The sequence below is a fragment of the Anguilla anguilla genome, chromosome 2, assembly GCF_013347855.1.
Source record: "Anguilla anguilla isolate fAngAng1 chromosome 2, fAngAng1.pri, whole genome shotgun sequence".
Taxonomy (NCBI): Eukaryota; Metazoa; Chordata; class Actinopteri; order Anguilliformes; family Anguillidae; genus Anguilla; species Anguilla anguilla.
The window spans coordinates 17,556,617-17,573,758 of record NC_049202.1 but is presented as its reverse complement, the minus strand read 5'-3'; the positions used below and the strand labels follow the sequence as shown (position 1 = coordinate 17,573,758).

The following is a 17,142-nucleotide window of genomic DNA, read 5'->3' as shown; positions in this document are numbered from 1 at the left end:
AACGCACTGCTGAATGCACTGAGCTGTACTCCACTTTCCATAGCTCCAGAGTGACTAAAATACATAACATCAATTAATTAGATTTTTTGCATGCGCACATGGGCGGAGGTTAACCATTATTAATGTTTTGTATACTAGTATCTGTCATCATGCATTCAGTAGCCTACGTTTTACAACAGGATGCTCATCTATGTTCATATAAATGAATGCACACTTGAAATTGAATTTGAAATCTGTGAATCTTGGGTGTGTGTACGTCCGCGCGTGTGTGCATTTGTGTGCTGAAAGATAAGGACAGTCTAAAAAGACTGCTGTAAGCACTACCCAAAAGGCTCGTCTGTCATTATACAATCTATAACACAAAACCTCTTTACATTGCATTATAGGCATTTAACAGACGCTCTTATCCAGAGCAACTTACACAACATTTTACATAGCACTTACACTGCATCCATTTATACAGCTGGATACTGAAGCAATGCAGGTTAAGAACCTTGCTCAAGGGTACAATGGCAGTGTTACCCATTTCTTACTGTCGTGTTTTTTTTGTTTTGTGTTTGGTCGTTGTAGGGGTAGGACACACTCCTGCTGTAGACCAATGTTCTAATATAATTATCTGCAAACACGGCATTAAGATGACCAGTGTAAGGGGTTGTTTCATGTTCATAAGAAGCAGAGAAGGCATCTTTTAGGCGCAAGTTGAAAGCAGAATCAAATCGCACTTCTATTTCCATTCCGTCTCTCGTTGTCGCACCCGCTCTCATTCCGGAACCTTCTTGGCCTGTCCAGAGCCTGTGGGTATGACGGCTGACCATGAGGAGCGAAGTCAGGGCTGATTATTTGGCAAAGGGATGCAACAGGGGCTTCTATGACCTTGCTCCCGTTGATATCAAATTCCTCACGCTACAGCTGAGGGGTGGGGCTGGTGGCATTAGATAAGACTTCCGTTCCAGAAGACCTTCAGGAGATTTAACCATTTAGTGACCTCCCAGCTTCCTTTCTGATGCTGAGTGGGTCTGGTGGGATTCAGACAAGGCGTGTGTAGCAGGGAAAGTTTCAACTTTCTCAAATGCCTCTTTGATTTCCTCTTATTTTGTCTTGCCTGTGTGTATAACTGTTCTGGTGTTGTATGTAGGCCCCCGGAAACACAGCTGATGACTTGGCTTCAGCTAATGGGAATCATAATCAAATCAAATATTTAGATCCATAGCCTCCTCCTCCTCTTTAGTACTTGAGCAGATGCATCCAATAGGGTGTGAAGGCTGAACAAAAACAATCCCTTTATTTAAATGAGAAACAAAGAGATCATTTGTCTTTGCATAGGATGTGCCAGAATTCCATATGGTGTTTGATTTATTGATTTCCTCGGACAATTCATTTTATGAACAGCTGCAGAGACCCAGAGAAAATCTCTAAACAACAGGATTTATGGGGAGTGGATGTCTTTCCACCAGAAACCCAGTCGGGTGTTCTTGTTTTCAAACGAGGGATATACAGTATTCCATTTCCACATCTGACTCCCAAAGGTGGTAGGCTCATGGCCAAGCCAGGAGTCGCAGATGTGACCCGGCTGAGGCCCCAACGGTCAGTTCTCCCGTCCCATCTGGGAACATTGGCCACGGCTTCTACCTGAAGAATTCCTTGGCACCTCCACACCACCACCAGTGAGACAGAGTCAGGGGGAGGTGTTTGCTGATGTCCCCCACCCATACGTCCTCCCTCACTTCCTCCATGTCAGTTGAGCGGGAGAAGGGGAGTGAACGGGATCACATACACCACCCCTGGTATTCCACCCTCCCTTCCTGCTACCCCTAGATCCGCCTGCCTTATAAGGAGGATCCTCTGAACTGAAACATGCAACCATCTGTAAGCAGACACACCCCTAATAACATTCCACTCATGGTGTATCGGAAGCTCCACCACCACTGAAATGAATGTGGCAGGACCATGTGGGCAGCCCTACAAGCCCCCCCAGCCCGCCATCTCTGTTCCTCTGGTTAATATACGCAGATAGCGCAGGGGGGGTCATTTTGTATTCAGTGGGTCCATGTCCCTGTGCATCAGATCTAAAAAGACTTTACAGAGTTGTACAACCTCACCCAGACCATTTTTCACCTGTAGGACCTACCTGGGTGATGCCCAAAACTGAAATGGCTAACAGTGCTAACGCGTGTTCTCGGGTAATGTTACAGCCGTGTTGTGAGCCGGCCACGCCCTTGCCTGTGCGTGCCGTCCCCAAAGGTCACCGCCCGTCAAAGACTCCCGCCTCATCCAGAGCTTTGAACGCATCGGAGGGGTCAGGGTGTTTCCCCCCCGCGCGTGAAAGAAAATGCAGATGTAATTGCACGAGGAAAAGTTAACAAACATAAAGGTCACGACCCTCCTCCCCCCACCAATCCCTACGCTCCAGCCTGGCTGGGTGGAGGGCGGGGGGCGCCGTGGGCACGTGGGCTGTAGACTGATAATGAACACGCTCCAGTGAGGCCTATTATTCCTGCAGGCGGAGGGGGGGTGGAAGGGACAAAAGAAGGTGGAGGTCAGAAGGAAAAAAAAAAACCGAGGGAAGAAGGGGATACGAGAGGGGAGATGAGAGCGCACAAAATGTCAGCCTCGGGTACGAAAATAAACATCTGAAAGGGGATCTGCCATCGGAGTCGAGGATGAATGTGTCGGGACCTGCCCCGCCCACAGGCCCCGCCTGTCTCTCTTCTCAAAACCCATGTGACAGCTCCTCTGATTAATAGGCAATTCTGCATGAAGGGGGGGGGAGGGACCATGTGGCCATTTAACATGGAGGTACTCTGTGCAGGAAATTCCAAGGCTCCGTGGTTTAAATCTGTCCTTCCCTCTTCAAGTCCACAGATTTGTTTAAGGTGACCCATTTCAAAAGGTGGCAGAGACAAAATTTCCCTGTTCCTGCACTGGCTGTGAAAACAGCCAGCAGTTAACTCTCTACTTCCCTTTGCTCCAGGCTGGTGTAGAACAGAATGATGTCACCACAAAGGGATACTTTAGAGTGGTTTAAAAATGGCACCCCTCATTGGCTTATCATGTTATGAGAGAATATGGTAATAAATCAATCTTATACCGGCATTGCAGTTTTGGATAAAAGCATGCACACACACACACACACACACACAAACGCACGCGCACACACACTCGCCTGCATGCACACACATGCCCGTGCGCACTTGCACACAGCCACTTTCTGCTGCAGGAATTCCTCCACTAAAGTACATTAAAGAACATCAGAATCACAATTATTACTGTAAGCGAGCTTAATCAAAAATGCTCATGTGTCAAGTAGCCACAATTCCTCACATAACAGTGAAAAGGATCAATTTTTCAGGATGTCAAGACTTATTGGGGAAACCGACCGCAAAACATGCCTTCAATCACATGACAATACATCTGGATGTCTCCAAGATAAGACATTTCTATGGTAAAATTAGTTTTGGTGGAGCGTTAACATGGGCTAGCCTGGATATTGACACAGGATAGTGGAAGCAGAGCAGACTGGGCCTTGGGGATAAAACACAAATAAATTACATAAAATCTATAAAAAGAAACTATATTTATCAGTAATAATTCATACTTATTTAGATGTAACCATCTTGGTATGCATGTGTGTACATGGCCACGTGCATTTATATTTTTTATATATTTATAACAGGAAATTAAGGAGCCAACACGTCAGTCTTTGTTCCAGCTTGGGCAAGCAGCTTTCAGAAAACTACAGACCCAAATATTTTATTACCACCAGGCAAACTTCACAGGGCAGTCAACATGATACCGATGTAGACCAATTCTGTTTACGATACGCTTAAAAAAAAAAAGAAAGAAAAACAATAAAAACTTAAATTAAAAAAATTGGGTTAGTTAATATGTAGCCAGCACAACAGAAACCGCATGTTCAGTAGTATTCATTCATTTTTTGAAGAGCTACGTGGTTCGGCACCGACCGTTGTGGCCGTCTCATTCGCAAGTGTGACAACTGATGGTTACCTCAACAAAAGGCATTTTCTAAACTGGGAATAATTTATATCTGGGAAATCTGAGGACCTTTGTCCCTGCACATGCATATGTAGGTATGGCATCATTCTTTGGCTTCTTCTGACTGACCAAAAATGGGTGAGATAAAATTAATTACTGGAATACCACAGAGGTGCAACAGGTCAAGAAGAGATATTAAAATCTATTACTGTAATGGCGATATGAAGGTCGATATCTTATGGCTTCAAAGATTAGCACAAGTTTATGCAAAGTAGACGAGCATCTTATAAAAAGCACAAGTGAAGCAACCAAAACGAAACATCATTTGAATAGTGCCTTTGATTAGTTGGGCTTCTCCATCACCCACCTAATGACCAATGGGGAGAAAGAAATATTTGTTTTTTTTTCAACCCTAAAGAGCGATTGCCAGGTAAGCATGACCAGAGGCAGATAACTTGCTGACGGCCAAAAACTGGGCAGGATTTACATGGAAACCATTTGGTTGTGACCAAGAGGGTGTGTACAAGAGGAAATGTTGACAAAATAATCATTTTTCAAAAAACAGTGTTTTGGAGGGGGGTGTTTTTTGTTGGACAGAGACTTCAGTTTCAAAACAAAACCATAAAACATTTTTTTCCCCAATTAGCCATCACTTCTGAACCATAAAAGGTTTAATTACAATTCCTGATGCAGTGTGTACAAACACACACAGACAGCGGTCTTCACTAACCTATCAACTGCCAATAAGTATACACATTGTGACCTCGAAATCATAACATTTTTGTGCGCAATTTCAGATACTTATTGCTGTGCATCTGATAGTAGTGTGTGTGTGTCGCAGTGCGAGAACAACAGTGTCCCCTGGTGGGATTAAGAGGAAATGCATTTTTTGAATATAAAAAAAAAAGTAAAAAAAAAAAAAAAAGAAACAAAAATAATTATTTTTGGTTTTGGTGTTTTTTTAGACAATGTCCCAAACAATACTTTGCCTTACTATTTATGTGAGAATATATGAGCATGCTATGCTTGCTTAGCCCTGCAGTGGAACATTGACACTGTTGATTAACATTGTGGTGGAGGAGTAAAGGGGAGATTCTTCCTTCTATTGTGCGCTTGGCGTATTATTGAGTCTTAATGCTGGGGGGGGGGGGGGGGGTCTGACAGACACAAATACCATCCCGTCATGATGCCGACTTCTCCTCCCTACATTATGGTGGTTACGGAAACAAGAAGGTGAGGTGTGGGGGAGGGGACGAGCGAGGGGGCGGGGCTAGTTCTTGGCTCCTCCCTCCCTCACGAGCTTCTCGTGGTGGTGCTTGGTGATGGCGTACTTGAAGAACTCGTAGACGGACCAGCTGATGGCCGTGGAGGGCACCTGGTAGATGATGCGGGCCTGGACGCCCTTGAAGTAGGCGGGCACTCCGCCCAGCCTGTACACGGTCCGAAAGGCGTGCGCCAGGCCCGAGATGCGCCCGCCCGCCGCCCCCCCCCGCCACCGCCTCCTGCGTGTTGAGGAGGGTCTTGCAGACGTCCAGCGGGGTGGTGGCGGCCGCCGCCAGGGCCCCCGCCAGGGCGCCGGACGCCATGTGGGAGACGGGGTTGTACTGTCTGTGGGGGTTGAGCATCTGCTGCAGGTACTCGTAGGTCATGAAGTGCAGGGCCTGGAAGGGCACGTTCATGGTGAGCTGGGTGGTGTAGCTCCGGTAGAAGGCCCGGGCGCCCTCCTCCCGCCACACCGCCGCCATGCAGTCCAAAACGCGGCGGTGCGGGGAGTTGTACATCTGCATCCTCTGCTTCACCACTAGGGGGGGTGTGCGAGAGACAGGGAGAGGAAGCCCAGGTAGACACGAGCCCCGACAGGAAGACGACCAAAGGTGACCCAAGATGTCCGAACCCAGGAGCAGCAAAACGAGGGAGAGAGTAAGAGAGAAAGACAGAGAGAAATCATTAATATGATGAAGACAGTATAAACGACAGAACACTTACCATATAGCAACAAATACCAATAGCAACACATGCTTTTCAGAGCTAGGGGCGGAGTTAGCCAGGGCACCACATGGCATGGTTGACATTCAGGGATTTGATTTATGGTCGTGGGGCAGGGAAGGGGGGGTTTATGGGCTTTTCGAGTGGAAAGGTTTGGAATACTCAGAGTCGCTGTGTGCGCATGACTGTCGGCCCAAACCCCAGATGCTCCCCAGACCCAAACCCAGAACCCTCGATCATCACTTTAACCATGTGACTGGACGAGTCAAAGAATTTCGCACACACTCTGGGTTGACCCACATACAGAGTACTGTGTGGCAGTTACAGCAAGAATCAGTAACAAGCCTTATGCTCACACAGTAACACACACACGCACACACCCACACACAAAGGAACATATATACAGCACACACACAGACAGACAAACAGACAGAAAAGATACAAAGAAAATCCATGCAGACACAGACATACATACCTGCAGACAAAATCTATGCACCGACACATTTTACACACAAACAATACCCTGACAAAGACAGAAAACATGCACACATGGAGACAAACAGATAAATCCACATACTCACGCAGCCAAAATATGCACAAACTGACACATATACATTAGCAGACTGACATCACAGAGACAGAACCTTTGAGAACATTTCCTCAATGTCAGCCATAGCCTTGCTATTCTGACACACGCACCATTCCAATTAAATAACAACTGAGGTAAACAAAATGATTTTGGACTGGCTGCTTCTTAATACTGTTTTAAAGACAAAGGAATTTCAACAAAACCTTGTGACTCCAACAATGAAATGAAAGCTTACAAGCATTGAGTATAGAGTTGTATTTAGAACTATGACCTAGTTCTCAAAGGGTAGATTTAAATTTACACTTGGACTTGTGTCAGGGCTCCCCCTGGAGTCAAACAGCAGAGCTGCGCCCAGCTGCCGCTTAAACAGGGATTTGCTAGAACGGTCTCTGGAGGCTGGTATTCCGAGACCAGATTAGAAGGTGCAGCCGAACGGCCTGACAGTGTGTTTAACCCCACGCTCCCAGGCCTGGCTCCGCTCAAAGGAAGCTATCGACACGAGACGGGGGGGGACGGGGGGGGGGGCTTACCTTCTGCTGGGTTCATGAATGCGTCATGAAGGAGAGTGGCCATGCACGCTGCGGCTCCTGCAAGATAAACTCTGAGAGGTGAGAACGGCCTGCGGGGGAGGTGCGAGGGAGGCGCGGGGGAGACGCACGCTCCCCCCTGGCCCTACGCAGTAAAATTGACATGTCTGGCTTCACAGCGCCTCCCACAATCCTCAAAGTCACCACAAAGGGCCTGTGGTTATAATGATAACCTTATATACAATTATATAACGTAATATAACCATAACCTTAATGATAATGACAGTGATGCTCATAAGGCACTTTATTCGTAAAGCGATTTTCAAACTCTTTAAAGAAGAGAAAAAAAGAGAAATTTGCAGCACCGAATAAAGCAGGAAATAAACAAACCAAAAATAATACACTGCAGGCGCTAGACTATGCTAACGGCACACTCTACCTATAAACTCAGTGGATCATTTTCAGCACTGGTCTGAATATTACATTTTTTTTTTTTTACATTACGTTACAGGCATTTGGCAGACGCTCTTATCCAGAGCGACGTACAACAAAGTGTATAACCAAAACCAGGAACAAGTGTGTTGAAAACCCTACAAGGAAGTACAGTTCCAAGTGCAGGGAACGACTGCGTAGTTTAACTTGGACGCTGTAGGTTAATCTGATTAACACAACAAAAACAGCAACAAAGCAGTCTATGCAAATAAAACAAGCAATAGTTGAGTAGGCACAAGTGCAGTAACTAAGTCAACTAAGATAAACAGCTTACCTAGCTACAACCCTAAGATTACATAGTCAATTAGAGACTACAGGGAGGTATGGGGAATACACAAAGCAGTATTGTTTGAACGATAAATGTCGTCCACAAAGTCTGGGCCAACGATTAGGAGGGACCTTGCTTCAAGGAAACGGGATGCCAGAGCAAGGCTGTCATGAGAGGGGGGGGAGGGAGCGCCAACCAATGAGAGAGTACCAGGAAGAGATGTGACCGGAGATAACCGAGCCTACAGTGTTTAATGTACGCTAAGAGAAGAGCGCCCCCTGGTGGAGAGCAGTAAGCGGGTTCCTGCAGTGGGGTCCAGGGGAGCAGGGGAGTCCTCTGGGGCCTGCAGACATCCCCACCCCCAGACCTGGAACAAGAGAGCAGAGAGGAGAGACCACAGTGATGGAGGGAGGAGTGTTATTGTGTCTGCGTCACTTCGCTGCCTGTACAGATCGTCAGATAAACCCTTAGCCTTTGCCAGGTAAACGCTTAGCCTTAACCCCGCTCCGCCTCTACTCTTGAGGTTTTGGTTTCGGTTTTGTTTCCTGTAAAGCAGTTCAACCCGCCAAGATCTGGCTCTGTTTCACTCACATTTTCAGAACACTGCAGCTTGTAGCGTGAAACTGGTGTGCGCAATGTATTTCATCATGCCATTTCTACGGAATACGGAACCCCGATCGCTCAAGCACGCTGGTCTGTTATTGCAGTGTGTGTTACACTTACTCCACTGATGCCAAGTCAAAAAGTCTGTGATATCTTAATCAAGCTGTTTTGTGTTCTCTGGCTTTACGCAATTTTGTACTTTCTCCGGTATGACTAATCTGGGAGACTTTCCAGACCGTGCGTCTGTTTATCCAAGTCTAGTTGTTCCTTTTAGCTCCTGTGACATCACAGGGAACATGCAGCGTAACACTACGCACACAAATTCCCCACATACTTCTCTCATCTACACTCAACACCCAGCTCTCTCACATCTACACCAAGCTCTCTCGCATCTACACTGTACACTGGGTTCTCGCACCTACACCGGCCTCTCTCACATCCACATGCTACACCGGGCTCTCTCACACCTACACTCAACACCGAGCTCTCTCACATCTACACCGGGCTCTCTCACATCTACATGCTACACCAGGCTCTCTCACATCTACACGCTACACCGGCCTCTCTCACATCCACATCTACACCGGGCTCTCTCACATCTACACGCCACACCCAGCTCACTCACATCTACACCAGGCTCTCCCACATCTACACACTACACTCAGCTTTCACATTTACACGCTACACCGGGCTCTCTCACATCTACACGCTACACTGGCTTTGTCCCTGGACACCCAGCTGTGGTTTAACATTGGCTAAAGAGTCTATGTTCACCGTCTCCACGCTCAGCTCAGGGTTGGAACAGACGCCCTGTGCCAGCCAGGGACGACCTTATCGACGCGGACGAGTGAGCCAACCCCGCAGAAAGGCCAACGACACTGGAACGCTTGGCAATGTGCAAACAAGCACCACAGCCCAAACTTTTCTACAGGGTGGATAGCGGTATTGCGCGGCTTACACGGGTAAATAACAGATGAATGTTTAACCTACGTAACCGGGTCAGGCCAGCCAACAGAAACGCGGCACGGTACGGAGAGCAGTAGGGTAAAGGCTGTCACAGCCGTACGGCTACAACGTGCCCTCCCCCTCACCCCTCCGACGAGAAACCTGAGAAAAACCTTCTACCGAACGAGCCAAGCGGTCACAAGTGCGGGCGACGTTGCGTTCAAAATATCGCCCGCGGTCTATTTTCGGACGCACCGTCACGAGCGGATGGGAGGACACGGAGGGAGACCGGGTGTCTGCCGGGACGGCCTCGTGAGCGACGTCTGACTACGTCCCCACCGCGGAACCCGAGCGCCAAAGTGAGCGAACGTCGTGTTCCAGTCGGTCCTCACCGCCCCCGCAAGCCCGGAGAAGCCCAGGGCCCGCGTCCGTAAAGCAGCTCAGAGCCGGAGCGCTGATCTGGGATCAGTTTCGCGTTTTAGCCCGTAATGGACGAGGTTAGTGGATGGCCAGCGAAAACCTGATCCTGGATCAGCATTAAGGTGCCCCGTGAATACGGGCCCTGGATGCGGACGGACCGGAAATACCTCTCGTGACGTAGAGCGCTCCAGGGCCCATGGCAGCGAGGCTTACTCATTTACACAACTGGTTTGTTCACTTCCTTCCCGTGCCCGTGTGCGCTGCTGTTCGGTCATGCTTCCAGGAATGTGGAAACAAAAAGTTACCCAGAAAACAGGGGATTGGAGGGGGGGAGGCTGGGCATAGCTAAAGCTCCACACTTCTCTGTCGTGACTCATCTCTTGGTCTGAGGTCTAATGCTCTCCGTGCCAGCTGATCGGCTGCATCGGCGTCCACAGAGGGAGGGTTTCGGTAAGCCTAGCCGCTGCCTAGCGCCTCCTCTGGTCGAATGGGAAACTGCCTGTGGCAGAAATTCATCCGTATAATGTAACAACTGCATAGCGCAGCTGGTAGAAATACTGAAAAGAAAAACCAAAGGCTGCATTCGCTTCTCAACTGATGCAAACTTTTGCAGAAATGGGAGAAGTTTCAGTTATGAATGGTCTTTAAAAATAGAGGATCAAAGGAGAAAAATGGGAAACAACTTTTCATTTTTTGCCTGGTGGGGAAGTTGCAGTTATTTCAGCGTTGCAACTTTTTGTTTTAAAGAAAAAGGGAAAAAAAACATATTCCTTAAACTTAATCCGCTCTTGGTTATCAGGTACAGGTACACACTCATTGCTATACTTCAACCCTAGCGTTAACAGTTCAAAACTCTTAATATAAAATGAAGACTGGGATTGGTTACTGTGTGTGAATGTGCGCGCGAGAAAGAGAGAGTAAGAGATACACAGTTATGGCTGAAGGAGACGTGAGGGGAGGGGCGGGGCTACAGTACCGTTCGCCAAATGGCTGTTGTGTCCCGGGTGCACGGCATCACCCAGCACCTTCTTCACCTTCTCGTAGCAGGCGAAGTAGAGCGCGTGGGCCGGCCCCGCCCCCGTCGCCGTGACGTTCAGCCCCCGCATGGGCCTCCAGACGCCCTCGGTCCTCACGATGCGCCACAGCGCCTCCGCCACGTTGCGGTAGCGGGCAGCGGGCTCCGGCTGCAGGCTCTGCATGCGGGTCTGGGGGCGGGGCAGGGAGAAAGGGGGCGGGGGCAGGGGCAGGAGAGGGAGAAAGGGGGCGGGGTGAGAGACAGGTAGCTATACCCTGGGTGCTGGCTAAGTTTTTTTACAGCATTTGGAAGCATAGCCATTTGCACTGAGGCTAATCCCATACCCCAGTAAAAAAAAGAAATAATTAAATGCTTGATCAAGGTTAAACTCTGCATTAAACATTTCAGCCTGATGGTATCACAGTCCATGTTCCTTGCAGCATGAGGGGTGTTAGCTTTCAGATACTCCAATTGATCCACTGAAAAGAACAGACATGGCTGCCTGGGGAAGGATTCACGTGGTTTCACTTTCTGACCTCGCTTTCACAGCTGTGACGAGAAACTGCCCTGCCCTGAAACTGCGAGTCGTTACTGGAATGTTTGCCAACATACAGATGATAATTTGCTGCATAGCAGTACAAATTCAATAAATTACACAATTGAACTATCATTTAAAAAATAAATAAATAAATAAAATAAAAATAAAAATAAAAAAACACACACACGCATAGTTGAATGATTTCTGTTTTACGAGGCCTCAGCTCTCCCACTTTCCCAGCAAATTGAATTTGCCTTCGGAGAGCCGTACACTGATCAGGAATTAAAAGCATGCGATTCTTATCTGCACATTTGCATGCTGGGTAATCTGCTTATGTACAGGAAGCGTAACCACACTCCTTTGGGGTGGTGGCCAGAGGGCGGTGGGTTTCACCGAAGCCCAGAAGAGGAAAGTCGGGAAAGGCGGCAGGCCGCAGCTGTTGAGCGTCACATGACAGGGCATGTGACGGGCACGCCCCCACCGAGCCCACTGCCCCTCCGCAGAAACTGCACGAGCGGGCGGTTCAGGCCTGGTTAGCGCTCGGACGGGAAACCTGCAAGGGAACATTGAAGTTGCTGCCGGAACAGGCGCAGGAGGGCCGAACAGGGACACTGTGCCGCAGCAGGTGCCACCCTTTGGGTACAATGATAAACTCGGGTCCTGCCTTGCTGCTGTCGCTAAAGATCAAATAGCCGCGAAAGTGGCTTTGATCATCCCCTTTACCCCACCTACTGCACAAAGACTTGCATTCCCCACCCGCTTCAGGGCATCACTTCAAATGATAACCGAGTAAAATAAAAGTTCAATAAAAATTTATGTTATTTTCCTTGCTAAAGTGGCACTATAAAACAAGATTCCTGGACAGGAATATGCCATTATGTCGTTAAACTGAGGCTGGTTCAGGCAGAACATGCACCAGCCCTGCACATGAGGCAATCCTGGGCTTCACGGGGTTAGGCAACGGGCTGCAGGCGCATTCCTTCCTGCAAAGACACGCTGTGCACAGAAGAGGCCCCCTTTCGGGAAATGAGGAAACCCCCGCGCTGCCGGGAACTGGCTGCCCTGGCGGTGATGTGTGCGCACATGCGCACATACATGAACGCTAACATGCTTAGAACAGCCAAGCACACACACATGCACTCACACACACACACACACACACGAACGCACGCACACACGTCAGCCCCATACTGGGAAATCACCGATGACAGCTGGAATGAGCCAATACCCTGGGCTCAAAACTTCCTTCAGCTCTGGAACTTATGCATTTCCGCTGTATATGTTTGGCCTGGAGATCTGTATCTAGCGAATCATTTAATGAGCAGACCACCTAAGCTTTATGACAGACAGCAAGCCCCCCCCCCCACACACACACACGGTTGTATGTCCTTAACCTTTGTCCTGTGCTTGCACTAGAACAGGGAAATGCATACTGTACATATTACATTTTGCTTCTGTGCGTGCAAGGAATAGGCTACTTCCTCCTAACATTTCAGCACGTCAGAGTCTGCACAGGTATGTCTGGGAGGACAGTCCAGGTGACTCAGGAGCTCTGGGCCATGCCAAGTAATATCCGAGCGGTAAGTGACTAATATAACCTAAGGAGATGTCTTTCAATAGTATGGTTGGTCTGCTAGTCATTCAAAATTGGATTCAAAAGGTGTAACCTGAAACTACCTCAAACTGTACCATGGCCAACAGCGAGTCCAATGGCTTGTTGTTACCATATCAGCTACACATACACTGAAATTCATTGAGTTTTTAAGGAAACAACAAACGCTCATAGTTGCATTACTGGTCCGGCTGACAGCAGCTCACAGCATTAGCTGACTTTGCCGGCAGAGATACCAGTTGCTAGGGCTTTCACCAATTTCTCGCTCCGTTATTTTCAGGCTCAAGTGACCAGCTTCGGCTGGTGTTAGTTACTCACATCGGATATAATGGTGCTTCTGTCACCCTAATCTTATGCTCATGCAGTCAATTTGGTTTCAGTCACAGTCAAAGACGTCCAGGCTTTGTTTGTCACACCCAGGAGTCTCACAGACACCATTACCCATGTGTCTCAGCGCTGGACAGCCTGGACACATGCGGAAGAGTATACCCCAAACACGCATCGTGACCAACAGTAGGCAGTTGGCTGACCTACCTGCAATTACCCCTTATAAATATAATTTGGTCATCACCAGACTGTGTGCTGCAGTGGCATGCAAGAACCTTTAATAATGCAGCACCAAGTGATACTCGATTCCTGTCAAGCCAAACCATAAGGTTAGAAGCATGCTAGAGGATGGAGTTTTAACAGGTCCCTTTCAGGCCTAACTAGAAATTAATTTACTCATGAAACTCACAGGAAGATAAAAACAAACAAACAAAAAAACCTTCAGATAACTAATGAGGATGCTTGCAAATCCTCTGCTCAGCATGAATTGTTTTGCAATTTCAGAAATATATAGTGCATTACCACAATCGGAAGAGGAAGCAAAACAAAGCCAAAAGGACTTCCTGTAGAGAAAACATTCTGAACAAATGGCAATTTCCTGACTTTATCTAACCCCCCCCCCCCACACCCACCCAAAAAATAAAAATAATTCAACACAAAATTCAGCAGAACGCGTCATTCAGTGAGCTACAGATGACCAGTTTGCACCCAGGCCCTGTGACAGGACTGTCTTTGTTCATTTTCACCATGGTCATTCATTTGAGTGATGACCAAGGACAATTACATACCTAAAACCAAATCCATTGAACGAATCTGTCATAGACTCAGAATGTAGCCTCCCGGTGTCAAACAAGCAGCCCTGTTTATACTTCCTCCAGGCCTGCAACTGCACAGGACATGAGTGAAAGCATGCATTGTTCCAGAAGAGCCTCGATCTGACAGCAACAGCTGACCATCCTTTCTTAAAGGTTTCCAGAGTCCCCCAGCTATAGTTAACCACCTTGGGAAAAACAACGGAAAATGCTAATTTTATAATCAAAGAGCAGCCATGACAATATTCATCATTTTTGGACTTGGACAAATTACTACTCAGACTGTCAAACAAACAACTTGCTGTAGAGTATTACTGTAATACTTAACAGAAAACTATCATTTTATAATACGTCTGGCCAGAATGGAAAAAAAAAAAACATTTGCTATCACCATAAAGCAACTGATGTGAAAATGTTTTATGCAAAACCATTCATGTTCAGAGCTAGATTAGCTTTGTGGTGAACATCTGTGATTTCTTCATCGACACTCTCTTCATTATAAATTTGTTAAAGTAACTGTTAAACGAGGTTACTATATGAAAACTGTCAAACGTGAAGCTATGGCGCCAACTTTTTCACCATTAAAATGATTAACATGACTTTGTCACAAAATGGAGCTGGCCAGTTGGGGTCGAGAAAGTGCAAACGATCGTATTCATAACCGATTCACACGCCTTATGGCACAAAATTGCGCACAATTTATATTACTTATCAAAACTGGAGATAAATGTTCATTCAAATGTACAGTGATTTCATATTCTATGTATGAGCAGTGACGTATACACCAAGTGCAGCCATTCTGTCTGAGGCAGGCAGAAAGCCAGAGACGCTCGTGGAGTGCGATCTACTGCTCTGTGAGTCTAGCACTAGCCGCTGGACTGTCAACCTAGCACTATGTGGTCACATGACTACTCTGCGCTGACGCTACTAAAAACACACACACGTGCCGGGTGCGCTTCTCAAAATAGCAAAATCTTAACTAGGTTTTAACTACATAGTTAAGAAGCTAGAAGTTAAACGTGGATTTAATGACTACCCAGCTCACACAAAAGCATCGATCGGTCAGGGGAAAATGCCTCCGCCACAAATCCTGAATAGAAACGTTTACTGATTGCACCACGGTCATCTAACGCTAAATCAAGCGTAGGCTCATGGACCCGAGCTAGGCCGCAGCGCAGTCTACAATTTATGTAACTTGACTGCGTCTGCGACATTGGGCTAGCTAGCTGACAAGCCAACGACAAACAACGTTATTTACGTTCAGGAGGAAATATCAGGGCACTTCAACTGTATTACTTTTCTTTAGGAGCTATACATCTATCGACAGAAATTATGCTTCTGGTTAGCTACATACATCTAAGATAGCTATGTATTTGAATGTTGTTGGTACCATTAGCTATGAAAAACCTGCCATGTCGAAGAGTAGGTTGGGGTTCACTACAAAAATTATATTCATTGAGCTAGCAGCTAAGACATTAATGTTAGAGGTTAATTAACCAACCGACTAACTAGCTACCCACATTCTCCGTACGTACCAGCCTCCCCACTTGTTGATCATGGAATTCAACTAGGTAGCTAGCCGCATGTCCTTTCACAAGATGTTACATAGGATAGCTAGCGGACACCTCTAGCCGGGTTGCAAACTTGCCGAACGTTAGCAAGCCCTCTCATTCAGCTGACGTTAATTTCCAAAACTATATTTATTAAAAGAACTATGGAGCAAATGACATAACGTTACGTGGCTAAATTGACAGACACAACACGTTATTAGCAAGGCATGAAGTACCGATGCTCAAATTGATTACTAATAAAGTCAGATTAGACCTCCAAGTTAACTAACGTTAGCTAGCTGAGTGTTGGCTAGCTAATTTACGGCATTGTCACACACCCGAATTGCTCAAAATCGATGCTGCGTACATCACGATGTGGGGACCTTCAGTGTGGATCCTTTCCATTATAACCCATTATAACCGTCAAAAATATAATCTTAATTTCTACAGGTAACAAAGTCATAGCTTAATGTTTTTTTTTTTTTTTTTTTACCTTGACGCAGTCAACTGGATACATCAAGCAATGTTCCATGATCCCAGCCACTGCTCCTGCTAACATGTGGGTGCTAGTGGAAGCGTGTTGTGGGAGACACTCGTAGTCTGGTTCGGGAGTTCCCGACGCCTCTGCTGGGGCACGCACTTGAACAGTCTGAAGTTCCGACTCTACTGCAATCCTCGATGACAAGCCTCCAACAATCCCCTCCGAAACGCCCCACATCCTCCCGCCAAGCCATCGAATCTCTGCCCCCGCAGAAGCTCCCGCGACTCCGCCGTTCCCGCCAGGAGTCTCTGCTGACATCAGCCGTCTGCTCATGAAACCATCCGCTTCCATTCAGAAATCAGATTGAGTCTTTGCTACTTGGCGTTGTCCTTTAAAATCGGAGCTCTGTCGCTTTTTAAAACTCGGTTTCATTACCAGCCCAGGATGTTTTAGCCCTCTAGGAGCTTCAGCCTCCCGCCTCCCGAGTCCCAACAGTTCGAAAAGGCTAACACCGACAACCCCCGCTACGAGGAAAGCGATACCAAGCCGGGAAGGGTACCGCCCAACTGTAGTTCCATTTACCCTAATGGCTGACAGAGTAGTGACGACGCAATGTAACCCTAAAAACGTCAATACCATTCGACAATATATCTGTCAATCAGAGGAAAACTATAGCCGAAGCCCTGTGTAAATATTCATAAGCAGGGCTTGGATAACATTGGTAAATTCGACACTCATTGGCTCGAGCCTCGCCACGCACACTGAAATAGTCCATTTGTGGGGCTTTATCAAGTATGCTTCTGAAATGACAGAGGAAACAGCCAAAGACCTTTATTTTTTGTCCGATGCTCTGTTTTTATGTGGGAAATCTTTTGACAGTACCACCACAATCGTCCAGAAATGTTTATGGAAAAAAATTAACGTCACTATATTATGTCGGTGGTCAATGATCAATTTTATAAGCGCTCTGAATGTTTCCGTAAT

The 17,142-nt window shown here is 47.1% G+C and overlaps 1 pseudogene; it reads right to left on the bottom strand.

The window, feature by feature from the left end:
• Positions 1-3,697: 3,697 nt before the first annotated feature.
• On the bottom strand, positions 3,698-16,509 carry LOC118220710 (annotated as a pseudogene).
• Positions 16,510-17,142: the final 633 nt, after the last annotated feature.